At 36.7% G+C, this 13,568-nt stretch overlaps 1 protein-coding gene and 2 non-coding genes across 4 annotated transcripts in view; 1 reads left to right on the top strand and 2 right to left on the bottom strand.

The window, feature by feature from the left end:
- Positions 1-7,368, top strand: part of H2BC11 (H2B clustered histone 11) — a 37,813-nt gene extending 30,445 nt beyond the window's left edge. Inside the window, exons 3-4 of one of the 2 annotated variants that reach the window (XR_008548790.2) lie at positions 247-319; positions 5,371-7,368. The gene's annotated coding sequence lies outside the window, so the exon portion shown is untranslated. Of the gene's footprint in view, positions 1-246; positions 320-5,187 lie in introns of both variants that reach the window. The other variant, XR_008548791.2, reaches the window with a different exon arrangement.
- On the bottom strand, positions 5,454-5,535 carry TRNAS-GCU (transfer RNA serine (anticodon GCU)). The gene has a single exon. It is a non-coding gene; the product is annotated as a tRNA-Ser (tRNA).
- A 3,648-nt stretch (positions 7,369-11,016) lies between the features above and the next one.
- Positions 11,017-11,088, bottom strand: TRNAP-CGG (transfer RNA proline (anticodon CGG)). Its single transcript has one exon. It is a non-coding gene; the product is annotated as a tRNA-Pro (tRNA).
- Between the last annotated feature and the right edge of the window lie 2,480 nt (positions 11,089-13,568).

The raw sequence follows: 13,568 nt of genomic DNA, 5'->3' as shown, positions 1-13,568 counted from the left end.
TAACCTAAAATGTGTGGTAGGCAGCTTCTAAGAGAGCCCCCCACGATACCCAGCTCCTGTTAATCATGCTCTTGTGTAATTCCATCCCCTTGAATGGTGGGCTAGGCCTACTGAAACATTTTCAATGAACAGCATAAGCAAAAGTGATAGGATGTCACTTCCAAAATGAGGTTATAAAAGATTCTGACTTTTCTCTTGCTTGTACTTACTCTGGCTCTTCTGAATTGCTTGCTCTGATGAAACAAGTTGCTATGTTGTGAGCAGTCCTGTGGAGACTTCAAATGGCAAGGAACTGAGAGTGGCCTCCAGACAACAGTTGGTGAGTACTTACATCCTCACTCTAACATGCTGTTAACAACCATGTCAGTGATCATGAAAGCCAGTCCTTCACCAGTCTAGCCTCGAGATGACTGAAGCTCCTGCTGCCACCTTGATTGTAGCTTTGTGAGCGACCCTGAGCCAGAGAACCCAGCTAAGCCACTCCCAGAATCCTCACCCACAGAAATTAGAAGCCAATTTTTTTTCTTTCTTTTTTCTTTTTTTTTTTGAGAGAGAGTCATGCTCTGTCATCAGGCTGGAGTGCAGTGGTGCGACCTCAGCTCACTGCAACCTCCGCCTCCCGGGTTCAAGCGATTCTCCTTCCTCAGCCTTCCAAGTACCTGGGACTACAGGAGCGCGTCATCACACCCAGCTAATTTTTGTATTTTTGGTAGACACGGGGTTTCACCACGTTGACCAGGATGGTCTCGATTTCTTAACCTTGTGATCCGCCTGCCTTGGCCTCCCAATGTGCTGGTATTACAATCGTGAGCCACCATGCCCAGCCGCCAACAAATGTTTTAAGCAACTACATTTCAGGGTAATTTTTTACACAGCAATGGAAAATGCATTCAAAGGATAAATATGTTACAGTATGTTTATGTTATGACATACTATATAAAAACAGAAAGGGATGAAATATCTACAAAAACAAGAATGAAATTTATAGAATATTATTAAGGAAAAACAAAAAATACTAGAGATGTGATTCTATTTATATAACTTTCAGACATAGGTAAACAATGGTGTTTAAGAATAAAATAATTGGTGACAAAATAATTCTTAAAAATGCAAGGAAGTAATAAAAGTCAGGTTGGTTATCATACATATCGCATTTAATGGATGATATACAATATATAATATATGATATATGATTTATAATACATCATATATAATATATGATATGATATATATAATATATAATAGTATATGATATGACATATAGCATATCATACATACTATATATGTACTCTATATAGCATATCATACATACTATATATGTACTCTATATAGCATATCACATATACTATATATGTACTCTATATAGCATATCACATATACTATATATGTACTCTATATAGCATATCACATATACTATATGTACTATATATAGCATATCATACATACTATATGTACTATATATAGCATATATACTATATGTACTATATATAGTATATATACTATATGTACTATATATAGCATATATACTATATGTACTATATATAGCATATATACTATATGTACTATATATAGTATATCATATATACTATATGTATATCATATATATTTATATATCATATACAGCATATCATATATATGATATACAGCATATCATATATATCATATATAGTATATATATGATATACAGCATATCATATATAGTATATATATGATATACAGCATATCATGTATATACTATATATGATATACACTATATCATATATATACTATATATGATATACACTATATCATATATATACTATATATGATATATACTATACTGTATAAATATACCGTATATTGTATATCATATATTTATGTGTAATATATCATATATAGTATATAATATAATATCAGCTATCATATTTATAATATAATATAATATAACATATCATATATTTATATATAATATATCATATATATTTTATATATTATATTTTATTTATATTTTATATATATTATATAATATATGCTATATCATCATAATATAATATATGCTATATCATTATAATATAATATATGCTATATCGTTATAATATAATATATGCTATATCATAATATAATATATGCTATTATCATAATATAATATATGCTATATCATTATATAATATATGCTATATCATTATATAATATATGCTATATTATGATTATATAATATATGCTATATTATGATTATATAATCATATGATCTATTATGTATAATATAATATATGATATATCATATAAAATAATATATGATATATCATATAAAATATAATATGATATATCATATATCATATATAATATAATATATGATATATCATATAATATAATATATGATATATCATATAATATAATCTATGATATATCATATATAATATATATAATATAATCATATTATATATTATATCATATATTATATTATTATTATAAATATAATATATTATATTTATATATAATAAATACATTTGGGGAAGAGAGGAGTCAGTGACTGAGAGGGTTCCCTTATTAGATGCTTGCCATGTTCTACTTCTTGGCCTTTGTCACAATTCTGCAGGTGCTTGCTTTGTAATTACTTAAGTTGGCATGTATATTTTATATACTTTTCTCTACATAAAGTTAAGTTTGCATATATATTTTGTGTACTTTTCTGCATGCGTGATAATTTTCACAAAAAAGTTTAAAAATTAAAAAAGTGCAATTTTGTAGAATAGGAATTTTCAAAAATGGATAAAATGGAAGTTCTGAGATAGATACATGGATATTTTATAACTAATATAAATTTCAATGTATTTAAAAATTTTCTATGAATTGTTTTAAAAATCTATTTGAAAAGTATAAGGAAATATATTTGAGGTAAATAATTCTAAGGACTGATAGATTTATAGCAAGTAAATTCATAATTAAAGAACAGAATATGGAAAAGTTCTTGCCATTCTACTTGATATATCCACAATATATATAAATATGTAACATATATGTGATTATATATAAAGTATATAAATAATTGTTGACCAGGCATGGTGGCTCATGCCTGTAATCCCAGCACTTTGGGAGGCCGAGGCGGGCGGATTGCGAGAGGTTAGGAGTTCAAACCAGCCTGGCCAACATGGTGAAACCCCGTCTCTACTAAAAATTAAAAAAATTAGCCGGGGGTGGTGTTGGGTGTCTGTAGTCCCAGCTACTCGGGAGACGGAAGCAGAAGAATCGCTTGAACCCGGGAGGCGGAGGTTGCAGTGAGCAGAGATCACGCCACTGTACTGCAGCCTAGGTGACAGAGGGAGACTCCATCTCAAATAAATAAATAAATAAATAAATAAAATAATGTAATTCAGCCTGTGAAGTTGTTGATGGCTGTGGTAAGACCTCGGGTCTTTTTTTTTTTTTTTTTTTTTTTTTTTAACAAAGTGTCACTCTGTTGCCCAGGCTGGAGTGCAGTGGCGTGATCTTGGCTCATTGCAGCTTCCGCCTCCCGAGTTCAAGCGATTCTCCTGCTTCCGCCACCCGAGTAGCTGCGATTTTAGGCGTGCGCCACCATGCCCGGCTAATTTTTGCATTTTTAGCAGAAATGGGGTTTCACCATGTTGACCAGGCTCGTCTCGAACTCTTGACATGAAGTGAACGGCCCGCCTCAGCCTCCCAAATGCTGGCATTACAGGCGTGAGCCGCCGCGCCCGGCGGTTCTTGTCTTCTTAGTTTTAAAGAATTTAAACCAGAGATACACAGCAAAAGAAGTGCAGCGTAGATTAATTTATTGCAAAGGAAAAAGAATATTTTGTAAGTTAGGTGCAGAATAGACAGCACACCCTGAGAGAGAGAGAATTCAGGGCGGGCTGCTCCTAAGGATGAAACAGCAAAGATTGGCGCTAGGGAGGCTCCCTTTATGGGAGTCTCACATGACTATTTAGAAGGAGGTGAGAAATGTTACTGGTAATCATCTTCTGGGTGGTCCTCTGAGTGCACATGCGCAGTAGCTGTACATGCCTGTTCATACATGGTATGTCTCATTGGCATCTTAAATCTCCAGCCAGAGGTGTGTTTTTTACTATTGTAATGAGCAAAGGCTCAGTCTAAGGACAGGTAAAGTCAAAATGCGCATGCTGTCTCTAGGGGAAATTTCCTCTTGATAGCTGTTCATTTGAATGAGCTCAATTTCAGTGTGAATGCTGAGGCTTATTGTGTTGACTGTATGGTCACCACGGTTGTTGTGTCCCAAGACCATGGTCACCTCCTTGAATACCTATCCTGCGTCAAAGTGTCAGTGGGGTAACTGGGTCCCTCTTGCACTGTTGATTGCAAAGAGAAACAACATAACTGAAATAGAAATCACTAATTACCAAGAGTAACCAGAAGACGTTCAAAGCCTTTGACTGATTTTTGCAATAATCCTTTGACTCATTAATTTTCGTAAAACACATTTCGAAAACAGAAGAATTGCTAAAGTATGTCAACTCCTGTGACTATAATGCAGCTATTAAGATTATCATGAAGAAGACTTGAAAATAACTTACCTCCAAATTTCATAACTTGTTTTGTTTGTTTTTTGAGAGAGTCTCTTTCTCTTACCCAGGCTGCAGAGCAGTGGCGCCATCTCGGCTCACTGCAACCTCCGCCTCCTGGGTTCAAGCGATTCTCGCGCCTCAGCCTCCCGAGTCGCTGGGATTACAGGCGCCCACCAAGCCCTGCTAATTTTTTGTATTTTTTAGTAGAGACGGTGTTTCGCCGAATTGGCCAGCCTGGTCTTGAACTCCTGACCTCAGGTAATCCACCCGCCTCGGCCTCCCAAAGTTCTGGGATTACAGGCTCGAGCCACTGCGCCCGGCTTGCTTTTTTTTTTTTTTTTTTTTTTAACAAAACAAAACAAAACAAAAATCTTGTGGCCATGTCGTCAGTGCTACACGTTTCTTCAATGTTGGTCCCTCGATTTGTCTTGAGCATCTAAGTAATTGAATTTCTGTGTTGGTGTATTTGTCGTGCTGTTTTGTTTTTGTTTTTTTCTGCTTATCTTTTTGATGAATTTATTTTAATGTTCACAGTAGTAATGATTTCTAAAAGAAGCGGCTGGGGTAACCACACCTCAAGTTTTTCCCCCTTTTTGGCAGCTTCTTCTCTCTTTCTAGCCCCACCGTCACCTTCCTCTCCTCTCTATTGCCCTCTCCCCTTTCTCAGGCTCGAAGGCGTTTTTGCAGTCATCAGGTAGAAAGCCCACCAGAAGAATATTCATTAAACTGATCACTCGCACAATATTGACAATCAATACCCAATCAACCATAAAGTTAAAAAACCCAGCAACACCATCGTAATACTGATGGTACAGAATTACAAGAGCTCCTTTTTCCTCTCCAACTCCAGGGACCTAAATTCCAGGAGAGTTGAAAGGGAAGTTGGCTGGACTTGGGTATTGTTTCCTCCTCTTCGTATTAAAAGACCTCCCCCGGCGAGGGTGGGATTCGAACCCACGCGTGCAGAGCACAATGGATTAGCAGTCCATCGCCTTAACCACTCGGCCACCTCGTCTTGATACCCCACGTTTCCCGAGTATTTTATTTCAGAGTTTGTAATAGGAACCCACAGGCGGCCTTACAAGACTCAGGAAACGGTTTGAAGACGTTTGGGAGACGTGAAGATGGCTCGTTTTCACATGAATGATCAAGAACTGAGTGGAAACGCTTCGAGGGGGGAATAAATGGGCTTAGCTTTCGTGGGACTCACACAAATGTTCGAGACATGATAGAAACGTAATTGCCGGGCCGGTCTCTCCCTTTCTTCCGCTTCCTGGTCCCGAGGCAGGAGGCGCCTGAGCAGGCTGCGGGCGTGACCGGGCCGACGGGGCGCACGGGGTTTGCAGTCGACCTGGGGCGTCAGGTGAGCCTGGTCAGCCCTTCTGTTGGCTCACCGCGTCTCGCTGCGTCGGATAGCGCACCTGGGAGCCAGCAGGAGACGGAGGTTCCCAAAACCGTTCACACCGGAGTCGGTTTCTCTTCAGAAGCCCACGCAAATCAATCACAGGCTAAACAACAGGGAACATAGGGGAAATCCTGCAGGAATGGACCCCTGCTGTATTTTCACACTCTCAATGTCAGGATATTTTACGTTAGATTGCACTAACATCTTGAGTGAATACCACCTTTGCTAGTTTCTGTGAATTCACAAAGAGTCATCCTTTTTTTTTTCCTTGGAAGAGCCCTTATATTGTAGTGTTGCTGCATTGACCTGCCTGAAATCTTCAACCTCAACTCAACCCACTTCCTTACCCGTTGTTTTCCATGCTCAGTCCCATTTGGGTTTTTGCCTCAAGACAGATCTAGTTTTCCTCTTCCAACAAGTGATTTTCCCTCATGGAATGCTCTTTCCCTTTCTCACTTTAGCCTGGCTGAATTATTTATCCATACTTTGGTTCTTAGTTTAAAGCTTTTTTAAAATTATTATTAACAAAATTTTTAATCAAAGTTAACCATACATGTTTTAAAAGCTCAATTACTTCAAAAAATATGTGTATGCGAAACAGTGGTCTCTCCTATCTTATTCCTCTTAGTAGAGGCAAACATTTTCAGCCATTTGGCATTTTGTGTTGTTTTTACCTGCATGTCATCATGCTATGGCAAAGATGACTAGTTGTCCAATCATTATTTTTGCTTTTTCCAAGAAATGGAAAATTAGCTGAGCTCATAGCCACCCATGAAAAGATTACAGTGACTTCCCTTGACAGTCAGTGTCATCACGTGACCAATTTCTAAGTAAAGGCATAAGAGAGAAAATGTATGTAAAACTTCCAGGTTATGTCCATAAGAGAAGGAAATAACCTCTATTTATCTCTTCCTCATGTATCTGCTTTTGAGAATGAAGGCATCATGGAATAGTGATTGGACCCAGCACACTGTAGGAAGGAGGGAGCCATGACATAGAAGACTGGAACCAACACCATGAAGCCAAAGCATCACCCTGGCATTGATTACACCCTCAGACAGTCACAGGAGAGATCAGTAATGCTTCTTTTAAGCTATGGTTCTTTTGGGTCTTTGTTACAGAGACAAAATTGTACTCTAATACATATGCTACATATTAATTTTAAGCTTAGTATTTTCCATTGATTTCCCATTACACAAATAGAAGATTCACTTCTCTTCCTCACTGTAAACACCTACACAGACACTCTTCTGATCAATTTTTCCTTCAAATATAGTTATATCAGAATTTTTATTGAATGAGTAATCACCCTTTATATAATTATGTTTGGCAATATTATTTACCTATCTTTGCTATTTTGTTTCCTGAACATTATTTTTAGAAAAAAATATCACAAATAACCATAAAAGCCTTGCCAAAACAATAAACTGAGTGATTTCTAAACTTGATATTGGGTTTTCATCGTGATGTCTTCCTTCACCATTGTACTATACATTTTATTTCCCTGCCACTGGTGCTGTATGCCCAATTTCTCATGTATTTTCTATCTTACTATACCTTCACATTTTGGTGGAGTACATTGTAAAGCAGCTTCCTGAGAAAGAGTTTATTGTAGATGAGACTTTTTTTTTTTTTTTTTTTTTAATTTAAGACGGAGTCTTGCTCTGTCGCTCAGGCTGGAGTGCAGTGGCGCGATCTTGGCTCACTGCAAGCCCCGGCTCCCGGGTTCACGCCATTCTCCTGTCTCAGCCTCCGGAGTAGCTGGGACTACAGGCGCCCGCCACCATGCCCGGCTAATTTTTTTTGTATTTTTAGTAGAGACGGGGTTTCACCGTGGTCGATGAGACTTTTCAATACTTCTCCAGCAACTTGATTGAATGTTTGTCTGGGAAATATTTTTCAGGCTTTTGAAATTTATTTCAGGATTTTGAGAGAGTTCTCTATTTTCTTCTAGCTTCCAGTATTCATTTTGAGAAGTACAAAGTCATTCTAATTATGGAGTCTACATTTGCAGTTAGCTTTTATTTATCTATTTCAGGATAATTTCCTTGTCCTCAATGTTCTGCAATGTCTGAAAGATATGCTTTAGTGTGTTTCTGTTTCCATTCCTTGTTTTGGGAACTCTATTACATCATTAAATCCTGTATTTCGGTTAGGGATATTAGCTTGTTTTTCGTTGTTGCTAGTTTTCTGATTTCTGTGTTCTCTGCCCTTTTTTTTTTTTTTTTTTTTTTTTTTTTTGAGACAGAGTCTTGTTCTCTTGCCCAGGCTGGAGTGGAGTGGAGCAATCTCAGCTCACTGCAACCTCTGCCTCTTGGGTTCAGGTGATTCTCTGCCTCAGCCTCCCAAGTAGCTGGGACTACAGGCGTGTGCCACCACACTCGGCTAATTTTCTTTTCTTTTCTTTCGTTCTTTTTTCTTTTTCTTTCTTTCTCTCTCTTTCTCTCCCTCCCTCCCTCTCCTCCCTCCCTCCCTTCCTTCCCTTCCTTTACTTGGATTTTAAATCTCCAGTATGTTTCCTCTACCTTTTGTTTTGTTTTTACTGCTCTTTCCTGGTTACATTCTTTTTACTTTTAAAAAATTAATAGATATTTTTAGGCAGTTTTTTATTTACAGAAAAATTGAAGAGAAAGTACAAAGAGTTCCCGTATATCTCCTCTCCTTCCTATAGCTTCCCTTATTATTAAATCTTATACGATTGTGGTCCATTTGTTACAACTGATGAACCAATATTGATACATTAATATTAACTAAAATTTGTAGTTTACTTTAGGTTCACTTTCATTGTTGTAACTCTTATGGATTATGTTGTAACTCTTTCCTCTTTGATAAATGTATAATGACATGTGTCCATCATTACTGTATCATGTATAATAGTATCTTCACTCTAAACATTCCCTGTGCTTCGCCTCTTCATCCTTCCCTCCCTCCCTCCCTCTTAGCAATGACTTCTCTTTTTTGCTGTTTACATATTTTTACCTTTTTCACTACGTTATATAGTTGGAATCATATATACAGTATGTGGCCTTTTCAGATTGGCTTCTTTCACTTAGCAGTATGCTTTTAAGATTCCTCCATGTCTTTTCCTGTCTTGATAGCTCCTTTCTTTTTATCATGAATTAATAGTCCATCCATTGTGCCATAGTTTGCATTAAATATATCCATTCACTTATTGAAGTACATCTTGACTGTTTATGTTTTAGCAAATCCAAATAAAGCTGCTATAAACATTGATGTGCAGGTTTTTGTGTGGATATGGTTTTTCAACTCATTTGAGTATATATCAAGAATCACAATTGCTGGAGTTTCCCCTTATATTTTTACTCCACATTTTGGAGATGCCCTTCAGGTTTTATGTCAATTGTTCTATTAAGTTTTTTCTTTCTACTCTCATAATTTTAATTTCAAGAGACTTCTATAGAGTTATCCTTTTGTACAGCATTCTTTCTCTCTCTTTCTTAAAATAGCTTTTAAAAAATCACTGTTTCTCAGATTGGACACTAACTTCAGTGTCTAATGATGCCTAGTGATCTTTGATTGCTGGTCCATAATTATAATTAAGCCCTAAAAATAACTGGAAACTAAGACCATGAGTCCAATTTATTGACTCTGGGAACCATTTTAGAATGGACTGCCTGTGTCATTTACTATCAGACTCTTACATGTCAAAATGTCCAACTTATCCCTCTTAGGATAGTAAAATTCCTTGTTGAGAAGGATCATTCAATCTCTTCTGCCTAGATGACATCACACTGACTTTCTGCATTCAGAGAAAATTCTTAATGAACAGAGGTCAGAGGAAGTTCCTTTTGAATTTCAAACTTAATAAGTAACACTATTCCAAGTTATAAAATTAAATTACAAATAAATTATACACATTAATTTACAAATAAATTTTACACATATTTTATTTATAAAAAGACAATATATTACACCCCACCTATGAATAAGGATGTGCATCTTCATACTCAGTGGCCCTTAAAATTGGTCAGAAAAAGGAAAGGTAAAAAGATCCACACTTTCAGAATACCAAGATGAGCAGAGCGAGTTGAGCCTCTGTGAGGTCCATGAAGCTAGAACGAAACTGGGGTCGGGGAGTGGGTGTCCACTTTCAGTCTTGGCCACAAAAGCAAACAAAACAGTTATTCTGAGGAAATATTTTAATTTAGACAGCATGAGCAAAATAACTGGATTGATATCTTCCTCTCCATTTTTTCCCTGTTTCGAATTCCAGTGTTAATCAATTCTCCTGAGTGTTTTCAACAAAGTACCCGCAAATTTCCAGAGCATGGGATGAGAAAAACTTTGAAATTCCAGCCTTAATGACTGCTCCTCGTGGTCTCTCTCTCCAGTTAGACGAACCTGGGCTAGCAATATTCCCAAGAGTCAATAGTCAGCCCTGGTGCTATATACTTCCATGGGAATTCCATACTTTCTCAAAACGCGTCATCATGGTAAATAATTAATTACTTGTAATATCAAGTTCTGTAGAAATAAAACCATGTTTTTCCATCACTGCCTCCACAGCTTTCAGCACTGAAGGGTGACATGTCATACTCATTGGCTATGCATCCGTTGAAGAAATAAAGGAATGAACTCTGACCGGGGAAAGCAGGAGAGGCAGGAGTGTGACACCCTAACAGACTGCAGTGGGAGCAGTGGCACCAGCAGCACTTGGGGAGACTTTTACCTTCCAGTGTGGCGGGAGTAGTAAACACTAGGAGTCAGAGAGTGATCACCAAAGCTGGAGTTAAAAGTGTAAATTAAAATCCTCCTTCCTATAAGAGGAAGATAACCGGTTGACTGCAACTCAGGTTTCCCCTCCAGTACTCGGTTAAACACGCACACGCACGCGCGCACGAGCTGCCCACGGCCTTCCTTTCGGGGTTTGAGAAGAGACGGACAGAGGTGGGAGAGCGCAGCTGCAGCCGCATCAACATTCCGGTGTCTGCCCTTAGAAGAGGTCCGGGATTCAGTACTCGCCTGCTTAGACAATTCTACTGTTGATGTGGTGAAAGTACATATTTTTGGGTATGACTATTTGGGGAAATATTTTAAAAATCCTTAAAGCTTATTGGGCGAAAATGAAGTGGGCTCGTCCGGGATTTGAACCCGGGACCTCTCGCACCCGAAGCGAGAATCATACCCCTAGACCAACGAGCCACTTGGAAATGGCTTTTGCTTATATTTACTGTAGGATTTATTCCCAAATTATTTATTTTTATTCCTCAAAGAATTTGTTACCAAATAATATTTATCACTCCATCAATCATTTACGTAAATGAAGGGGTTGGAAAGGCTATTTCTGTGGATGGTCTACTAGTAGCTTAAATTACCATACTATGGTAAAACTTGTAACCTGTAGAAACATTTCTCCTTTATTCTACTTTGCTATACTACTCTAAGTAATTTAACTCATTTTTTCCATTTTTAGCTTTCAATTAAAATATTTTAGAAAAATTTGAGTTTTCAAGTTTCCTTATCTCACGTCTACCCTTTTTGAAAGTTGGATATTACTGTTACTGAGGGACTTCTAGATGATTTGCTCTAACAAGGAATATTTTCGCTACCAGAAGTTTTTCAGAAAGAATATTCCTAATCTCAGCAAAATTTTACTTATAAGAGATTTCTTAAGGTCAACTTTTCAGGAGTACCAAGATGTATTTGGTTAGTTTACTAACTTCTTCCTACATACAGATTTAAGAAAGTTACAAAAACTTTCGGTTAAATGCAAAGAAAGTTTTTACAACAGATCATTAGCTGATACATCTAAGCCACATTTTACATTCATGTTAAAATTTATGTTTTGAATTAATACATATTTTCAATTTCATTTTGCTGTCCCGAATTTGATACCTTCAAAAATTTAAAAGATAGTTCTCATTCAGTTCATTCTTTCAATTATCCAATAATTATTATAGAGTACCTGTTTATTTACTAAAAATGAAACTCTCTTGCAAGGACAAATCGAAATAAGGATTATCTTGAATATGTGTGAAGAGAAATCAATATTTTCTGAAAGGGAGAGTAGATTTAAACTAGTACTTAATTTGAATTTTGACATGGATTTACTGAGCGGATCAAAATAATTATGAGGCTACTAGGCATTCCTCTAACTCCTGCCCACCTTACTAATGTTAGAATAGTGAGATTCTTATTGCAATCCGACTGCTTTCTTTGTACTATGAAAACCTAAAAAATCTTGACTAACTCCTCTGAAACACACACCTAGGAGTAGTAATCATTCCTAACTGCCCTAAAACTTAGAAGTGATTATGGTTCAGACTCAACATTCCACTTCCATGAAAATACATTTTTCTCCTCAAGAAATAGCATCTCATGTTCATGCATAGATGGAGCTGGGACATAGGACTATATTGAGATGTTAAATCAAAGGTTAAATATTTCAGTGTGGAAAATAATTATTTATCCTCAACCCAACAATTTCCCAGAGAACCTGTTCTTTGACACACAACTTAGAGCACTTCTGTTCATCTTGAAATCAACTGAATAGATTAGTTTACTAATTTCTGAACTCAACACAATGGTAATGGGATCACATACTTTATATACAGACCCACACTCTCAACCCCAAACCCTCGTTCTCTCTTCATTTTTGTAGTATAATATACATTTCCCTTCCCAAATCCAACTTTTCTAAGGATAATAAATAGTTCATTTACTTTTATACCAGTGGGAACTCAGACTCCAGAGAAAGGTCATTATTTAAAGATTACTAAACCTCAGCATCATTACACACATCAGGGGACCCACGTAGGACTTATATTCCAGTCATTTTACAGAGATGTTTATTGTCCTTGTCTAGGCCATGTAGATCATGCATAATAACATGCTTAGTTACATTAGCAAATATGAATATATTCATAAACTCAAATTTCTTGGAAAATAGAAAATGTGGCTTAAAGATATAGTTACAGAAGACAACTTAGAACAGTGGATATAAAATTTCCCAACAAATGACAAGATTCACCAAATTTCTATATACATATACACACATACACACATACACATAAACCCACACACATATATACATATATCAAATTACCCAGCAATTTCTCTGTTGGATATATACCCAAAGAAAATAAAATCAGCACCTGGTAGAGGTATCTGCATTTCCATGTTCCTCAATAGATGAATGGAGAAAGAAATTGTCGGATGTATGTGTGTGTGTGTGCACGCAGAAGCGTGTGCATAAAAATGTGTATATATAATATATATATTATACATCTGGGTGCGGTGGCTCATGCCTGTAATTCCAGCACTTTGGGAGGCCGAGGTGGGCGGATCACTTGAGGTCAGGAATTCAAGACTAGCCTGGCCAATATGGCAAAACCCGTCTCTACTAAAAACTCCATGTCTCACAAAAATTAGCCAGGCATGGTAGCGCATGCCTGTAAATCCAGCTACTCAGTAGGCTGAGGCAGGAGAATTGCTTGAACTCTAGGGGCGGAGGTCACAGTGAGCCAAGATCGCACCACTGCACTCCAGCCTGGACAACAGAGTAAGATTCCGTCTCAAAAAAAAAAAATTAAAAAAATTATAATATATATTATAGTGTGTGTGTGCGTGTGTGTGTGTATATACATATATATATATATAAATGTGGTATAATGTGATATGAA

The sequence above is a fragment of the Pan troglodytes genome, chromosome 5 (genome assembly GCF_028858775.2).
Source record: "Pan troglodytes isolate AG18354 chromosome 5, NHGRI_mPanTro3-v2.0_pri, whole genome shotgun sequence".
NCBI classification, from domain to species: Eukaryota; Metazoa; Chordata; class Mammalia; order Primates; family Hominidae; genus Pan; species Pan troglodytes.
Note: the sequence above shows the minus strand (reverse complement) of the source record. Positions and strands in the feature narration are given on the sequence as shown.